Below are 17503 nucleotides of genomic sequence, written 5' to 3'. Positions count from 1 at the left end.
AATATACGAAGCACACCGGCTATGCTGAGTCAGTCATGCCTTCATTCTTAATTCAAGGAAGTCAACATTTATGGTCTGTCTAACAATTAATGCTTTGGTGATAATACTGACGTTTTCACAAACGCAAAGTTACTCATTAAATATAAAAAATGTAAAACTCTATTGCAAAAATACGACTGAGCACAATTTCATATTTTCTATAATTAAGCTTGTTTGGCTTAAATATCTTGTAAAACAGCCTGAACCAAATGATTTTGAAAATGAAAGTGCAGTATTTCAGCAAATTAGAATGTTCAACCATTGTCAAGTTTATGAAAGAATTCATTCATTTAAAAAAAATATATATATATATATACGAAGCAAAAATTAATAGAATTGTAAACATTAGAGCTAAGACCATAAAACTTTTAGAAGAAAATGTAGGGAAATATCTTATAAACCTTGTAATAGGAGGTGGTTTCCTAGACCATATGCCCAAAGCACTGAAAAAGAAATAGATAAGTGGGAACTCCTCAAAATTAAACACTTCTGTGCATTAAAGAACTCTGTCAAGAAAGTAAAACGGCAGCCTACACGATGAGAGACAATATTGGAAACCATGTATCAGATAAGGGGTTAGTATCCAGAATATATAAATGGATTCTTCAACTTGACAACAACCCCAATTAAAAAATGCGCAAAAGACATGAACAGACACTTCTCAGAAGAGGAAATACAAATGGCTAAAAGGTACATGAAAAGATGTTCAATTTCACTGGCAATTAGGGAAATGCAAATCAAAACCACAGTGTGATATAATCTAATATCCACTAGAATGGCTATTATAAAAAAAAAAAAAAAACAGAAAACAACAAGTGTTGGGAGGATGTGGGGAAAGAGGCACACATATCCACTGTTGGTGGGAATGTAAAATGGCACAACTGCTCTGGCAGGCAGTTTGGTGGTTCCTCAGAAAGGTATGTACAGAATTGACATACGATCCAGCAATGCCATTACTAGGTATATTTTCAGAGGAACTGAAAGCAAGGACACAAATGGACATTTGCACACCAATGTTTATACCAGAATTACTTACAATTGCCAAGAGATGGAAACAGCCCAAATGTCCATCAACAGATGAGTGGCTAAACAAGCTGGGGTACATATACATACAATGGAATATTATATAACTGTAAGACTGAATAAAGTCATGAAGCATGTAACAACGTGGATGAACCTTGAGGACATTATGCTGAAGGAAATTAGCCAAAAACAAAAGGATAAATTCTGTATGATCTCACTAATATGAACTAACATTAAGGAGTGAACTTTGAGAACTGAAGTTAAGAATACAGTTTATTAGGAGATCGATACAGGGCAGAAATTTGACATTTCGTGCTGAAGGAATACAGGTTGTATAACAGGACTGTTCTAGTTTGCTAGCTGCCAGAATGCAATATACCAGAAATGGAATGGCTTTTAAAAAGGGGAATTTAATAAGTTGCTAGTTTACAGTTCTAAGGCTAAGAAAATGTCCCAATTAAAATAAGTCTATAGAAATGTCCAATCTAAGGCACCTATCCAGGGAAAGATACCGTGGTTCAAGAAGGCCAATGAAGTTCAGGGTTTCTCTCTCGGCTGGAAGGGCATGTGGCAAACATGGCAGCATTTGAGTAAGCAACTTCACCTTCAATGCATGGAGACACACCTCCATGGAAATCATCTAATCAAAAGTTACCACCAACAATTGGCTGGGTCAAATCTTCATGGAAACAATCAAAATGCTCCTATCCAGCAATACTGAATGAGGTTTAAAAGGCATGGCTTTTCTGGGGTCCACCACAGATTCAAACCAGCACAAATGCCTAGAGTGGACAATGATGCTGATTAAAAATGTACAAATAAATAAACATTTTTTCACGAGGGATTATAAATGAATGTCAACATTGCAAGCTGTTGACAATTGATGATAAACAGGAAAAAGTGTAATCAATGCAAACTTGTTTCCATTTAATGTTACAAAAGAATTATGCCAAAACTAAATGTCAAAAAGAGGGCATGGGGGAGGGAATGGATTCTTTGTGGAGAATTTCTTATATTCTTGCAAGCAGTAGGAACAACCATATCAAAAGACCAAGCCTTCCATCTTGGGGTTCACCCCTATGAAACTTATACCTGCAAAGGACAGTCTAAGTCTACTTAAAATTAGGCCTAAGAGTCACCCCCAAAGAAACTCTTTTGTTGCTCAGATGTGGCCTCTCTCACTAAGACAACCTGGCAGGTGAACTTGCTATGCTCCTTACTATGTGGGACATGATTCCCAGGGGTGTAAATCTCCCTGACAATGTGAGACAGAAATCCTGATATGGGCCAGGACCTGGCATCAAGGGATTGAGTAGCTTTTTGGCCAAAAGAGGGAAGAGAGAAAGAGACAAAGTTTCAGTGGCTGAGAGATTTCAAACAGTGTCAGGAGGTTATCCTGGAGATTATCCTTATGCATTATATAGATACTCCTTTTTAGTTTATGGTGTATTGGAATGGCTGGAGGGAAATACCTGAAACTGTTGGGCTGTGTTCCAGTAGTCTTGATTCTTAAAGATGATTATATAACCATATAGCTTTTACAACGTGACTGTGTGATTGTGAAAACCATGTGTCTAATGCTCCTTTTATCTAAGGTATGGATAGATGAGTAAAAAAAAAATATGGATAAAAAATAAATCAGTACTCTCTTTCGTGGCGCCTCGGAGGCGGTCGGCTGCCTCGTCATGAAGTTGAACATCTCCTTCCCAGCCACTGGCTGCCAGAAGCTCATTGAAGTGGACGATGAACGCAAACTACGTACCTTTTATGAGAAGCGAATGGCAACAGAAGTTGCTGCTGATGCTCTGGGCGAAGAGTGGAAGGGTTATGTTGTCCGAATCAGTGGTGGAAACGACAAACAAGGTTTCCCCATGAAGCAGGGTGTCTTGACCCATGGTCTGTGCGCCTTTTACTGAGTAAGGGGCATTCCTGTTACAGACCAAGAAGAACTGGAGAAAGAAAGCGCAAATCTGTTAGGGGTTGCATTGTGGATGCCAATCTGAGTGTTCTCAACTTGGTTATTGTAAAAAAAGGAGAGAAGGAAATTCCTGGACTGACTGATAATACTGTGCCTCGCCGTCTCGGGCCCAAAAGAGCCAGCAGAATCTACAAACTTTTCAATCTCTCTAAAGAAGATGATGTCCGCCAGTATGTTGTGAGAAAGCCCCTGAACAAAGAAGGTAAGAAACCCAGAACCAAAGCACCCAAGATTCAGCGTCTTGTTACTCCACGGGTCCTGCAACATAAACGTCGGCGTATTGCCCTGAAGAAACAGTGCACTAAGAAAAATAAGGAAGAGGCTGCAGAATATGCTAAACTTTTGGCCAAGAGGATGAAGGAGGCCAAAGAAAAACGCCAGGAACAGATTGCCAAGAGACGGAGGCTGTCCTCTCTAAGAGCTTCTACCTCTAAGTCTGAGTCCAGTCAAAAATAAGATTGAGAGTAGAGTTACAAATAAATAAGATCAGAGATTAAAAAAATAAATAAATAAATCAATAATAGGGTGCATAAGGGGGAAAATAAATTGGGTAAATGGAAAAAAAACAAAGAGAACTGAAAGTAGAAATAACATAACACAACTCTCCCAGTAACGGTCAGAGCAAATAGACATAGACATGAAATCAGTAAGGCAACAGAAGACTTGAACAGCATCATCAACCAATTTGTACTAAATGGAACTTTTAGAATACTTCAGCCAGAATCTGAAGAATACAAATTCATTTCAACTGAATATGGAAAAGTTTGAAGTAATACAGAATATGTTTCCTGCCTACAACAAAATCAAATTACAAATCAACAACAGAGAAATAGCTAGAAAAAACTTAAATATTTGGAAATAATATATAGCATTTCTTAAAAAAAAAACATAAGTCAAAGAGTAAATAATGAAGAGTTTTAGAAAATATTTTTAACTGACTAAAAATGAACACAGCAAACCTCAAAATATGTGAAATAATCACACATGGCTGGTAGGACGTAAACTGGTACACTCACACTAGAAAACAGTTGGGCAATTTCTTTAAAACTTAAACATTTACTTACCATTTTACCTAGCAATCATGCTCTTAGGTATTTATCCAAGAAAAATGAAAATTTATGTTCACAGAAAAATATCTACACTAATATTCATGGCAGCTTTATTCTTAGTAGCAATAGTAGAAACAGTACTAAAGAACTTCAACGAATGAATGGCTGCACAAACTGTAATACATCCATACAATGGAATACTATGCAGCAATAAAAATGAATGAACTGGGGAGAAGGAGGAAACATAGCGGCTTAGTGAGGTGTGGAATTTAATATCTCCTCCAGAGCAGCTACTAAATAGCTAGGAACTGTACAGAATAACTGCTAGGGCTACACCAGCAACCAGACACACAGCGTACACCACGCTGGACAAGATGGATCAGCTAAGACCCCACACAAAAATGTTAAGTCCCCCAAGCCACAGAGGAAAGCACCACTCCCCCACGGACATGGCAGGCTGGTTCCCCCAGGGGAAAGGAAACACATATTTTAGCAGTAAGGGACTGGCTCAACCAAGCTCCACTTGTGGAATTAAATAAAAATTCTGACTACTGAAAATAGGTTCCCAGCACAGAGAAATAAGCAGAGAGGGAGAGGGGCTAATGGAAAGAAAAAAAAAAAAAAAAAAAACCCAAGTTTTTTTGAGTCAGATAGAACAAAATACTGCAAAAGGGCTGGACCAGGGTTCCAGGAAGATGGTGGAATAGAATAGGTTGAGTTCACCTCTGCTCCAAAGAACAAGTACAGAAGGGATGGGAAGGTAACTGAGATAGCAATTCAACGGTCTAAGTGACCCAGGAGGGTCTTCCATATCACATAGGGAGACACCAGATATAAAAGCCAAAAAACTGAGATTCAGAGAACCAGAGACTGTCCAGTTGGTGCAAACAGCTTAATGCGTCCCTTTCCAAATGGAAGCCTGGCGCCCTCAGGAGTGCACAGGCGGGGAGACAGGATGAGGAGCACTCTACTTTTGTGTTCCCCATGCCGCACCCTACTCCTGTGCTTCAAGGTGTGCCTGAGCTGCACCACATACCCAAGTCCTCGGCACTGCACCTCTACAAAACCACGACCTGCACCCCATGCTCAAAGGCACCACCGTAGCATCCTCTACCTGTGGCTATACGTGCACTGCAATACATCACCACACTGTTATGCCTCACCCCTGCTCTACAGCCATCCTGCAAATACAAAGTTTTAGACTGCTGAAGGAAATCAACCTACAAAGTAGCCTTATCAATAAGTTTACATGCCATGAAGACAAGAGAAGATCACTAAGCATATCATGATATAGACAATTATAGCCCAGCGTGATGACCAAATTAAAACACTGGAGAAGACACAGGCTTGGGAACAACTAATCAAAGATGTTCACATAACTCTTCTAAATAAAGTCAGTGGGATGGCTAAAACATAAAGGAGATCAAGAAGACACAAGAAGAGCATAAAGAGAAATTAGAAAGAATAAATAGAAAAATAGATATCACAGAGATTAAAGATGCTGTGGACCAAATAAAAAATTTACTAGAGACACACAAGAGCAGATTTGAAAAGACAGAAGAAAGAATAAGCAAACTAGAGGGCAGGACAACTGATTTAAAACACTCAAAAGAGCAAATGGCAAAAAGGATGGAAGACTTTGAATTGGATCAGGGAAATGATGGACAAAACAAAGCACACAAATATAAAAATCACTGGTGTCCCAGAAGGAGAAGAGATGAGCAAAGGGCTAGGAAGAGTAGTTGAGGATATAATAATGGCGAAAACTACCCAACCCTTAAAAAGGACATAAATATGCAAAACAAAGAAGCCCAATGAACTCCAAATAGAATAAATCCAAATAGGTCTTACCCACGACACATGCTAATTAGTCTGTCAACTGTTGAACAGCAGAAAAAAATCCTAAAACCAGGAGGAGAAAAACAATCTACTATATACAAGAGAAACCACATAAGACTGAATTCAGAGTACTCAACTGACACTAAGGAGGTGAGAAGGCAGTGGTATGATATACTTAAATTCTGAAAGAGAAAGACTTCCAGCCAAGAATCCTGTGCCCAGACAAACTGTCCTTCAAAACTGAAGGAGAGATTAAAATTTTCACAGACAAACAAATCCTGAAAGAATCTGCCAACAAGAGACTAGCCCTAAGAGAAATACTAAAGGGAGTTCTGCCAGTTAAAATAAAAAAGAGACAGGAGAGGGAGGTCTAGAGGAGCGCACAGAATTGAAGAGTACCAGTAAGGGTAACTTAAAGGATAAAAAGGGATAGAGGGGAAAGAATATATAGATCTGGCAAACAAAATCCAAAGGATAAGATGGTGAATTCAAGAAAAGCCTTTTCAGTAATAACCTTGAATGTTAATGGACTAAACTTACCAATTAAAGATGCAGATTGGCAGAACAGATTAAGAAATATAATCCAGCCATATGCTGCTTACCAGAGACTCATCTTAGACTAAAGGATACAAATGGATTGAAAATGAAAGGATGGGAAAAAAATGTTCCCTGCAAGTTGTAACCAAAAGAAAGCAGGATTAGCTATACAAATATCAGGCAAAATAGATTTTAAATCTAAAGATATCATAAGAGACAAAGAAGGACACTATATATTAATAAAAAATACAATTCACCAAGAAGAAATAACAATCATAAATGTTTATGCTCCCAATCAAGGAGCTTCAAAGACAGACATTGGCAAAACTGAAGGCAGCAACAGATATTTCAACAATAATGGAAGGAAACTTCCATACACCACTTTCCTCTACAGATAGAACAACCAGACAGAGGATGAACAAGGAAACAGAGAAGTAAACAACTTGATAAGTGAATTAGAACTAACATGACTAATAGGTCATTACACCACAAAACACCAGGATATAAAATTCTTCTCTGGTGCTCATGGAACATTCTCCAGGACAGATCATATGCTGGGGCACAAAACAGGTCTTTATAAATTTTAAAACATTGAAATTATTCAAAACACCATTTCTGATCATAATGGAATGAAGCTGGATATCAATAACCATCAAAGAATGAGAACTTTCACAAAATATATGGAGATTAAATAACACACTCTTAAACAACCAATGGATCAAAGAAGAAATTGCTAGAGAAGTCAGTAGCTATCTAGAGACGAATGAAAATGAGAATACAATGAGAATATCAGAACTTAGAGAATGCAGCAAAGGATGTTCTGACAGGGAAATTTATTGCCCTAAATGCACATATTAAAAAAGAAGAAAGCAAAAATTGAGGACTTAACAGCTCACCTGGAGGAACTTGAGAAAGAACAGGAAACTAACCCCAGAGCAAATAGAAGAGAAATAACAAAGATTACATCAGAGTTAAATGAATGGGAGAACAAAATAACAATAGAAAGAATAAATAAAACCAAAAGTTGGTTGTGCTGGTTTGAAAGGATGTATGCCCCCTAGAAAAGCCATGTTTTAATCAAAATTCCATTTCATAAAGGTAGAATAATCCCTATTCAATTACTGTATGTTTGAAACTGTAATCAGATCATCTCCCTGAATGATGTGATTTAGTCAAGAGTGGCTATTAAGTTGGATTAGGTAACCACATGTCTCCACCCATTTGGGTGGGTCTTGATTGGTTTATTGGAGTCCTATAAAAGAGGAAACATTTTGAAGAACGGAGATTCAGAGAGAGCAGAGCAGAACGACATAGCCACGAGAAGCAGAGTCTACCAGCCAGCGACCTGTGGAGATGAAGAAGGAAAATGCCTCCTGGGGAGCCTCACGAAACCGGAAGCCAGGAGAGAAAGTTAGCAGATGACACCGTGTTCGCCATGTGCCCTTCCAGCTGTGAAAGAAGCCCTGACTGTGTTCACCATGTGCCTTCTCATTTGAGAGAGAAACCCTGAACTTCATTGGCCTTCCTGAACCAAGGTATCTCTCCCTGGATGCCGCAGATAGGACATTTCTACAGACTTGCTTTAATTGGGACATTTTCTCAGCCCAGAACTGTAAACTAGCAATTTATTAAATTCCCCTTTTTAAAAAGCCATTCTGTTTCTGGTATATTGCATTCCGGCAGCTAGCAAACCAGAACATTGGTTCTTTGAGAAAATCAATAAAATTGATGGGCCACTAGCAGGAACAACAAAGAAAAAAAGAGAGGATGTACATACACAAAATCAGAAATGAGCAGGGGTTTATTACCAGAGACCCTGAAAAAATAAAAGAAATCACAAGATAAAACCATGAACACCTATATGCCAACAAACTAGACAACTTAAATGAAATGGGCAAAAATCAATCAATGTAAACACACAAACAAGCTACACTGAGTCAGGAAGCAAAAGAAGATCTCAACAAACCAATCATAACAGATTCAATCAGTCATCAAAAATCTTCCTACAAAGAAAAACCCAGGGCCAGATGGCTTCACAGGGGAATTTCATCAAACATTCCAAAAAGAACTAACACTAATTCTGCTCAAACTTTTCCAAAAATTTGAGGAAAAAGGAACTGTACCTAACACATTTTATGAAGCTAACATCACTGTAATACCAAAACCAGGTTAAGATGCTACAGTAAAGGAAAACTAAAAGCCACTCTCCCTAATGAACACAGATGTCAAAATTCTCAACAAAATACCAGCAAATCAAATCCAACAGCAAATTAAAAGAATTATATACCACGACCATGTGGGGTTAATACTATGAAAGTAAGGATGGTTCAACACAAGAAAATCAATCAATGTAATACAGTACATTAAGAAATTCAAAGAGAAAAACCACATGATCATCTCAATTGATGCTGAAAAAGCATTTGATAAAATTCAATATCCTCTTCTGATTAAAAAAAAAAACACTTCAAAAGACAGGAATCAAAGATAACTCCCTCAATATGATAAAGGAGATATATGAAAAACCCAGGGTGCAAGGGTAGTTCAGTGGTAGAATTCTTACCTGCCGTGAGAGGGACACAGGTTCAATTCCTGGTCCATGCACTTCCCCCCAAATTACAAACAAGCAAAACAAACAAACAAAAAACTTCAACAAACGGTGCTGCAATAATGGGATACTCATATGAAAAAAATAATGAAATGTGACCTGCCATACACCATACAAAAAAAAAAACAAAAAAAAACATAAGCAGCATCATATTCAACAGGGAGAGACAGAAAGCTTTCCCCCTAAGATTGGGAATGAGACAAGGATGCCCTCTGTCACACTGTTATTCAACATTGTATTAGAAGTTCTAGCTAGAGTAACTAGGCAGAACAAAGAAATAAAAGGCATCCAACTTGGAAAGGAAGAAGTAAAACGTTCATTATTTGCAGATGACATGATACTACACTTAGAAAATCCTGAAAAATCTACAGAAAAGTTACTTGAGCTAATAAATTCAGCAAGGTGGCAGGATATAAAATTAATGTGCAAAAATCACTAATGTTTCTATACATAAGCAATGACCTAACTTAGGAGTCAGGTAAGGAAAAAATCCCATTCAAAATTGCAACCAAAAGAATCAAGTACCTAGGAATGAACTTAACTAGTGATGGAAAGGACTTGTACACAGAAAATTATATAACATTGCTAAAAGAAATCAAAGATCTAAATTGGTAGAAAGACATTCCATGATCATGGATACGTAGATTAAATATACTTCAGATGTCAATTCTACCCAAATTGATCTACAGATTCAACGTAGTACCAATCAAAATTCCAATACCCTACTATGATTACCAAATTCATCTGGAAAGGAAAGAGACCCCAAATAGCTAAAAGCATCCTAAAAACTGAGAACAAAGAGGGAGGATTAACACCCCCCTCCCCCGATTTTAAAACTTATTATAAAGCCACAATGGTCAAAACAGCATGGTACAGGGACAAAGACAGAAGTGTTGACCAATGGAATAGAAATGAGAACACAGAAATAGACCACCAAATCTATGGTAAGCTGATCTTCAACAAGGCCCCCAAATTCATTGAACTGGGACAAAATAGTCTTTTCAATAATTGGGCATGGGAGAACTGGATATCAATAGCCAAAAGAAAGAAAAAGGACCATTACCTTAAACCCTATGCAAAAATTAACTCAAATTGGATCAAACACCTAAATATTAGAACCAGTACTATAAAGCTCCTAGAAGAAAATGTAGAGAACCATCTTTAAGACCTAGTAATAGGAGGTAGCTTCTTAAACTTAACACCCAAAGCACACGCAACAAAAGAAAAAACAGATAAATGGGAACTCCTCAAAATCAAATGCTTTCGCACCTCAAAAGACTTTGTCAAAAGGTGAAGAGGCAGCCAATTCAATGGGAGAAAATATTTGGAAATCACATCAGACAAAGGTTTGATATCCTGTACACATAAAGAAATCATACAACTCAACAACAAAAGAACAAACAATCCAATTATAAAATGGGCTAAAGATATGAATAGACATTTTTCTGAAGAGCAAATACAGATAACTAAAAAGCACACGAAGAAATGTTCACTTTCATCAGCTAAAAGGGGATTGCAGATCAAGACTACAATGAGATACCACCTCACTTCTATAAGAATGGCTGCTATTAAACAAACAGGAAACTACAAAAGTTGGAGAGAATGTGGAGAAATTGGAACACTTATCCACTGCTGGTGGGAATGTATGGAAGACAGTTTGGCAGTTCCTTAGGAAATTAAATATTGAGTTGCCCTACGACTCAGAAATAGTACTACTTGGTATAAACCTACAAGAGCTGAAAGCAGCAACACAAACGGACATTTGCACACCGATATTCATAGCAGCATTATTCACAATCGCCAAAAGATGGAAACAATCCAAGTGTCCATCAACAGACAAGTGGATTAACAAAAGGTGGTATATACCTATGATAGAATATTAGGCAGCAGCAAGACAAAATGAAGTCCTGAACTACATGACAAGATGGATAAGCCCTGAGGACATAATGCTGAATGAAATAAACCTGACACAAAAGGATAGATACTGTATGACACCAGTTTTATGTCCATGGTAAAGGTAAACTCTGAGGCTTATAATACAGAATATAGGGGACTCAGAGATACATAGAAGCTAGAGATGGGTGAATGGTTAGCTAATGAAGTTGAACTCAAATGTAAGGAAACAGATAGAAATGAAGGTGGTTTTCTAGTGGGTCTATGAGTAATGTTACCATTTTGAAGGTAAAATGATTGAAAGGGTTTGTATAGATCTATGGGTCCCACTGATTAATACTAGAAATATAAATAAGTTTTTACATGAACTACTTCAAAGGTATGATTCTTGTCAAAGAGTGTTCAAGTTCAGGGTATAGGGGGAAAACTGCTATTGCATACTACGGGATATGTTTAACAGGAAAACATCAACAGTGTCACAACAACAACGGGTAAATAATGGGGAAGGAACAAGAGTTAAAGGGAGGTTTAGATTTCTTATTTGGTGAAGCTATGTTTATTGGTTATCTTTCTCTTGGGAACAATGAAATTATCTAAAATTGAGAGTGTTGACAGATTGTGGACATTATACATGATCGATAATGAATGCAGGTGGCTGAAGGATGCACTGACTGAGAAGTGGATTGGTGAATGATGGTGTATACATATGATCAAATACTGTGCTGCTACAAAAAGAAACAAAGTTGTGAGGCATGCAACATTGTGAATGAAACTGTGGGACAGTGGGTGAGGCAAAATAAGCCAGAAACAAAAGAGCAACTATTGCGTGGTCTCATTTAGAAAATGCTTATAAGAAAACAAGGGCCTAGATGGTAAGATTTGTAGCAATCACATTTTGTCCAGAGTGGTAATTATTATTTCTGGATTTTGAGAGGCTGTTTTATATACATATAAACTGGTATTCAGAGATAAAAACAAAGGTGTTCCGGTCAGAGTTAAGGTAATTCAGAACACAGGGGTAAGGAAGACATTGTATATATTTTAGAACCTCACCTACTCTTTAAGACCAAAGGAAGAAAAGTTTATTTTGTCCAGAATCTAAATTTTCTGTTGCACATAATCTAACTCAATGTGTCTAGATAGCTCATTTAAACAATCTAAACACAGGGAGCCCAGAATAAGAATGAGGGCTTTTAATCCTGTATAGCTTAATATAATGCCTGGATATATTCCAGAATATATTAAGCAGATAATCAAGAAGTATTAGCAAAGTCCCTTGAGGCATGGGAGAAAAAATATAGAATTATTAAACTTTACCACCAGGGAACCCCGATACTGTATCAAACATCAGGGACACCCAAATCAAGAGGCCAAGCCCTTGATCTCAAGGCTTGCTCTTGGTATGCCTAAGAGTTACTTCTGGAGAACCTCTTTTGTTGCTCAGATGTGGCCTCATTCTCTCTAAACCCAACACTGCATGTGAAAGCATTGCCCTTCCCCCTGTGTGTAACATGATATCCAGGGGTGAAAGTCTCCCTGGTGGCATGGGAAATGACTCCCAGGGATGAGTCTGGCCCCGCCACCATGTGATCAACAATGCCATTCTGACCAAAAGAGGGAAAAGAAGGGTAACAAATAAGGTATCAATGACTGAGAGTTCAAATAGAGTTGAGAGTCTACTCTGAAGGTCACTCTTACACAAGCTTACATTAGACATTGCTACCTATCATAACCTGCCAAACTACTACCAAAATCATTCTAGCCAATCCTAAAGAACATCTAGGGCAATATATAAGATTTTAGAATGGTTCCATGCATTAGGATAACTTTCCAGAAACCTACAACATCCAGATAGGTCCCTGGACCAGATCAATACTGAAACCTAGAGAGCCCAGCCCCCCCAGAATATCAGCTAGTTCCATCCCCCTACTGCATATTACTGACAGCCCCTTTGTTCTAGTCTGCTAGCTGCAGGAATGCAATATACCAGAAATGGAACGGCTTTTAAAAAGGGGGAATTTAATAAGTTGCTAGTTTACAGTTCTAAGACCGAGAAAATGTTCAATTAAAACAAGTCTATAGAAATGTCCAATCAAAGGTATCCAGGGAGAGTCCCTGGTTCAAGAAGGCCTATGATATTCAGGGTTTCTCTCTCATCAGGAAAGGGACATGGCAAACACAGTCACAGTTTCTCTCTCAGCTGGAAGGGCACATGGTGAGCAAGGCATCATCTGCTACTTTCTCTCCTGGCTTCCTGTTTCATGAAGCTTCCCAGGAGCCGTTTTACTTCTTCATCTCCAAAGGTCACTGGGTTGGGGGCTCTCTGCTCTCATGGCTATGTCATTCTTCTCTGCTCTCTCTGAATCTCCCATTCTCCAAAATGTTTCCTCTTTTATAGGATGCCAATAAACCAATCAAGACCCACCCAAGTGAGTGGAGACATGTCATCACCTAATCCAGTTTAACAACCACTCTTGACTAAATCACATCATCCAGGGAATGATCAACATACAGTATTGAATAGGGATTATTCTACCTTTATGAAATGGGATTTTGATTAAAACATGGATTTTCTAGGGGGCATACTTCCTTTCAAACCAGCACATTCCACCCTCTGGCCCCTAAAAAAGACATGTTTTTCCCATATACAAAATACATTAATTCCATCACAATATCAGAGAACCTTAAACCATTTCAGTAGCAATACAAATGAAATACAAAATTAGAAACAGTACAAACTCCTATCAAAGTTAGTTATGGGCATGGTCTTTCTGAGGCAAAATTATCCTCTGGCTTGAACCTTTGAAAACTCACAAGTTATTTGCTGCCAACATACAAAGGAGGAACAGTCATAGGATACATATACATGTTTCCATACGGAAGAAGGAACACAAGGGGTCATCGGACCCATACAGTTTCGAAAACCCGCAGGGCAGGGTCCCTTAGATATCCAAGTCTGAGAGTCATTTATCCTCTGGGCTTCTGAAAGCGGCAGTTCCACCCTTTCCAAGGGCCTACGCAAAAGCCTGCCTCTCTTCAAATGCAACCTTGGAGGACACTGGGGAGACCACCTTTTTCTAGGCTCCACCCTCTCCAAGCATCAGGGCTGCACCCAGGCTCTCTGCCATCTTCAGGACACACGCTCAACCCCTCCGTGTGGTGGCAGCCAGGTTCTCCCCAAACCCCAAGGAATGTGCTTCACTCTCTCCAAGGCCTGAGGCGGCCTTTGGGGCAAACTCACCCTCTTCACAGGCATGGATGGGTCCGCTCTCCTGGCCTGAGGTTTCTTGACTTCAGACCTCAGCCTCCACGGTTTTGCCTCTGCAGTTAGTTTTCCTCCAATGTGTCCCTTCTCTCGACCCCCAGTCCAGACTGGCAGCGGCTCTGTTTATACAGGTCCCACAGCACTCTCATTGTCTTTCTCTGTAGTAGCCTCGGATCATGCCCATCAGACACAAGGAGTTTCCACAAATCCTTCCTGGATAACCCCATCTCCGATCCTGGCTTTCTCTGAAATGGGTGACTTGTTTCACATTTTGTCAAGTCCTCACACAGGGCACTATTCTCTGGGGTCTCCCTTCCTGGAAGCCCAGAATTTTCCAGAACATCAACTTCTGGTTTCTTTGTACCCAAGAGTTCAGTTTTCATCTTATCTTCCTCCTGTCGCATTTCACTATAAGCAGTGAGGAGAAACCAGGCTGTACTTTCCACGTTTAATTTGGAGATCTCTTCTGCTAAATATCCAAGTTCATGGCTTTTAAAATTTGCCTTTCAACCAAAGCCACTAGTCAGTTTTGCCAGATTATCTGCCATTTTAAAGCAGGATCACTTTCCTTCCAGTTTGCAATTACACGTGCCTAATTTCTGTCTAAGGTCTCATCAGAGGTATCTTTAGAGTCCACATTTCCACCAACAGTCTCTTCAAAGCATTCTAGGCCTTCTCTATCAAGGTTTCCACAGCTCTTCCAGGATCTTCACTTTATCCATTTAAAAAGCTGTTCCAACATGTTTGGTATTTGCAAATTGCAGCAGCACCCCACTCTCGGTACCAAAATCTGTTCTAGTTTGCTAGCTGCCAGAGTGCAATATACCAGAAACAGAATGGCTTTTAAAAGGGGAAATTTAATAAGTTGCTAGTTTACAGTTCTAAGGCCGAGAAAATGTCCCAATTAAAACAAGTCTATAGAAATGTCCAATCTAAGGCATCCATCCAGGGAAAGATACCTTGGTTCAAGAAGGCCGATGAAGTTCAGGGTTTCTCTCTCAAGTGAGGAGGCACATGACGAACACGGTGTCATCTGCTAGCTTTCTCTCCTGGCTTCGGGCTTCATGAAGCTCCCCAGGAGGCAATTTCTTTCTTCATCTCCAAAGGTCACTGACTGGTAGACTCTCTGCTTCGTGGTGCTGCAGCATTCTTTGCTCCCTCTGAATCTCCCATTCTCCAAAATGTTTCCTTTTTTATGGGACTCCAGAAACTTATCAAGACCCACCCAAATGGGTGGAGACATGTCGTCACCTAATCCAGTTTAACAAACACTTTTGACTAAATCACATCATCCAGAGAGATGATCTGATTAGTTTCAAACATATGGTATTGAATAGGGATTATTCTCCCTTCATGAAATGGGATTTTGATTAAAACATGGCTTTTCTAGGGGGCATACATCCTTTCAAACCAGCACACCCTTCCAACATGAAAAAGTTAGAATGGGCATAGGTCAAATACCCCTAAAAAGTGTGAGAAAGTCAAAGGTGATGGTGGAGTTCTACAGAGAAGGTCGGGTTTAAAAAATGAATATGACTGCTGAATCAGTATATTGATATCACTTTTAGCTTCCACTATCTTAGAGCAGCTAGAAGTAAAAACCTAAAATTGTGGAATTGTAACCCATAACAAACTTTGAAATCTATTGTTCAACTTATGTGGTGATGTGCTTTGAAATTTACTGTTTTGTATATATTTTTCACAAAAAAAAGAGAAAAATGTGTATTGTGATGATAAAATATACATGTATTTTCCTTCTAGCCTCCAAGGTTCTGGAGGAGATAGAAGGAAAAATCTGAGATGATGGTATGGTAGCCCATGACAAACTTTGGGATCTGTCCTATAACTACTTGTTGAACAGTGCTTTGAAAATTAATGCCTTTGCCTTTCTTTGCTTTGTATATATGTTATATTTTACAATTAAAAAAATAAAGCATTTTGAAATTATGTGGGATATAGCTAAATCAGTGATTAGAGGGAAAGTTATAGCTCTAAATGCTGACATCAGAAAAGAAAAAATATCCAAAACCAATTATCTCAGTTTCTACCTTAAGAAGCTAAGGTTAAAAAAAAAAAAGCAGAGGGGGGGAAGTACAGCCAGAATAAGTAGGAGAGATAATAAATTTGAGAATGAAAATTGATAAAAGGGAAAACAGACAAAAAAAAAAAGAGAGAGAATCCATAAAGTAAAACCTATATATTTTTTTAAAAATCTATAACTGATAAATCTCTAGCCAGACTGATCAAGAAGAAAAGAAGAGACTTCCTGGAAGATGGCGGCTTAGTAAGACGCGCGGATCTTAGTTTCTTCTCCAGGACAGCTACTAGGGGAGTAGAAACGATACAGAAAGCGCCCAAAGCCACAACAGAGATAAAAAAGACAGCGTATCCCATCCTGGAACGGCTGGCTGGCTGAGAGAAGCAGCTCGGGTGAGATCGCCGAGGCGCGCGGGCCTCACCGGGCGGGGCGGCAAGCGGCCGGAGATAATCCCTTCCCCCTTCCTGGGTCGGCTGGGAGAATTGGAGAGGCGGTCCCCTGAAACCAAGGCGGCTGGCGCCCACACCACGCGCAGCCCCCCGGAACAACTGAGAGAATTGGATCGGAAATCCCCAGGCCGTGGAGAATGGTGACGGGTGGGGGAGGCCCCTTCCAAACCCATGACTCCCGGGGAAGGTGCACTCTCTCGGGCGGGCTACTGCCGCTGGGGCCCTCCCGCCACGCTTGTCACCTAGGGCCGACTAGGAAATTCGGACTGGCTCTTTCCCGAGCTGCGGCGACCAGCAATCCTCCCTGCGTTCGGACCCCGGGCCGGCTCAAGCCGCTTCGGCTAGCGAACACCCCGGACGGCAAGAGTTTTCCAAAGTTTAAGGTCCCACAGCACCTTTTACTGGTGGGACCCGCAGACAAACGTGTGCCACGAGCGCCACCTACTGGGCAGGATAAGAAAAATAGAACCCAGAGATTTCACAGAAAAATCTTCCAAACTTTTGGATCCAATACCCAGGGAAATCTGTCTAAATGCGCAGACGCCAACAGAAGATAACGGATCACGCTCAAATAATTGAAAATATGGCCCAGTCAAAGGAACAAACCAATAGTTCAAATGAGATACAGGAGCTGAGACAACTAATGCTAAATATACGAACAGAAATGGAAAACCTCTTCAAAAACGAAATCGATAAATTGAGGGAGGACATGAAGAGGACATGGGCTGAACATAAAGAAGAAATAGAAAAACTGAAAAAACAAATCACAGAACTTATGGAAGTGAAGG

At 39.5% G+C, this 17503-nt stretch overlaps 1 protein-coding gene and 1 pseudogene across 2 annotated transcripts in view; one reads left to right on the top strand and one right to left on the bottom strand.

The window, feature by feature from the left end:
• The window catches only part of PCBP3 (poly(rC) binding protein 3), a 470825-nt gene that overhangs the window by 349285 nt on the left and 104037 nt on the right, over positions 1 to 17503 (bottom strand). The gene's annotated exons all lie outside the window — the stretch shown is intronic.
• Positions 2721 to 3536, top strand: LOC143648780 (small ribosomal subunit protein eS6 pseudogene; annotated as a pseudogene).

Source organism: Tamandua tetradactyla, chromosome 10 (assembly GCF_023851605.1).
Source record: "Tamandua tetradactyla isolate mTamTet1 chromosome 10, mTamTet1.pri, whole genome shotgun sequence".
In the NCBI taxonomy this organism is placed as follows: Eukaryota; Metazoa; Chordata; class Mammalia; order Pilosa; family Myrmecophagidae; genus Tamandua; species Tamandua tetradactyla.
Note: the sequence above shows the minus strand (reverse complement) of the source record. Positions and strands in the feature narration are given on the sequence as shown.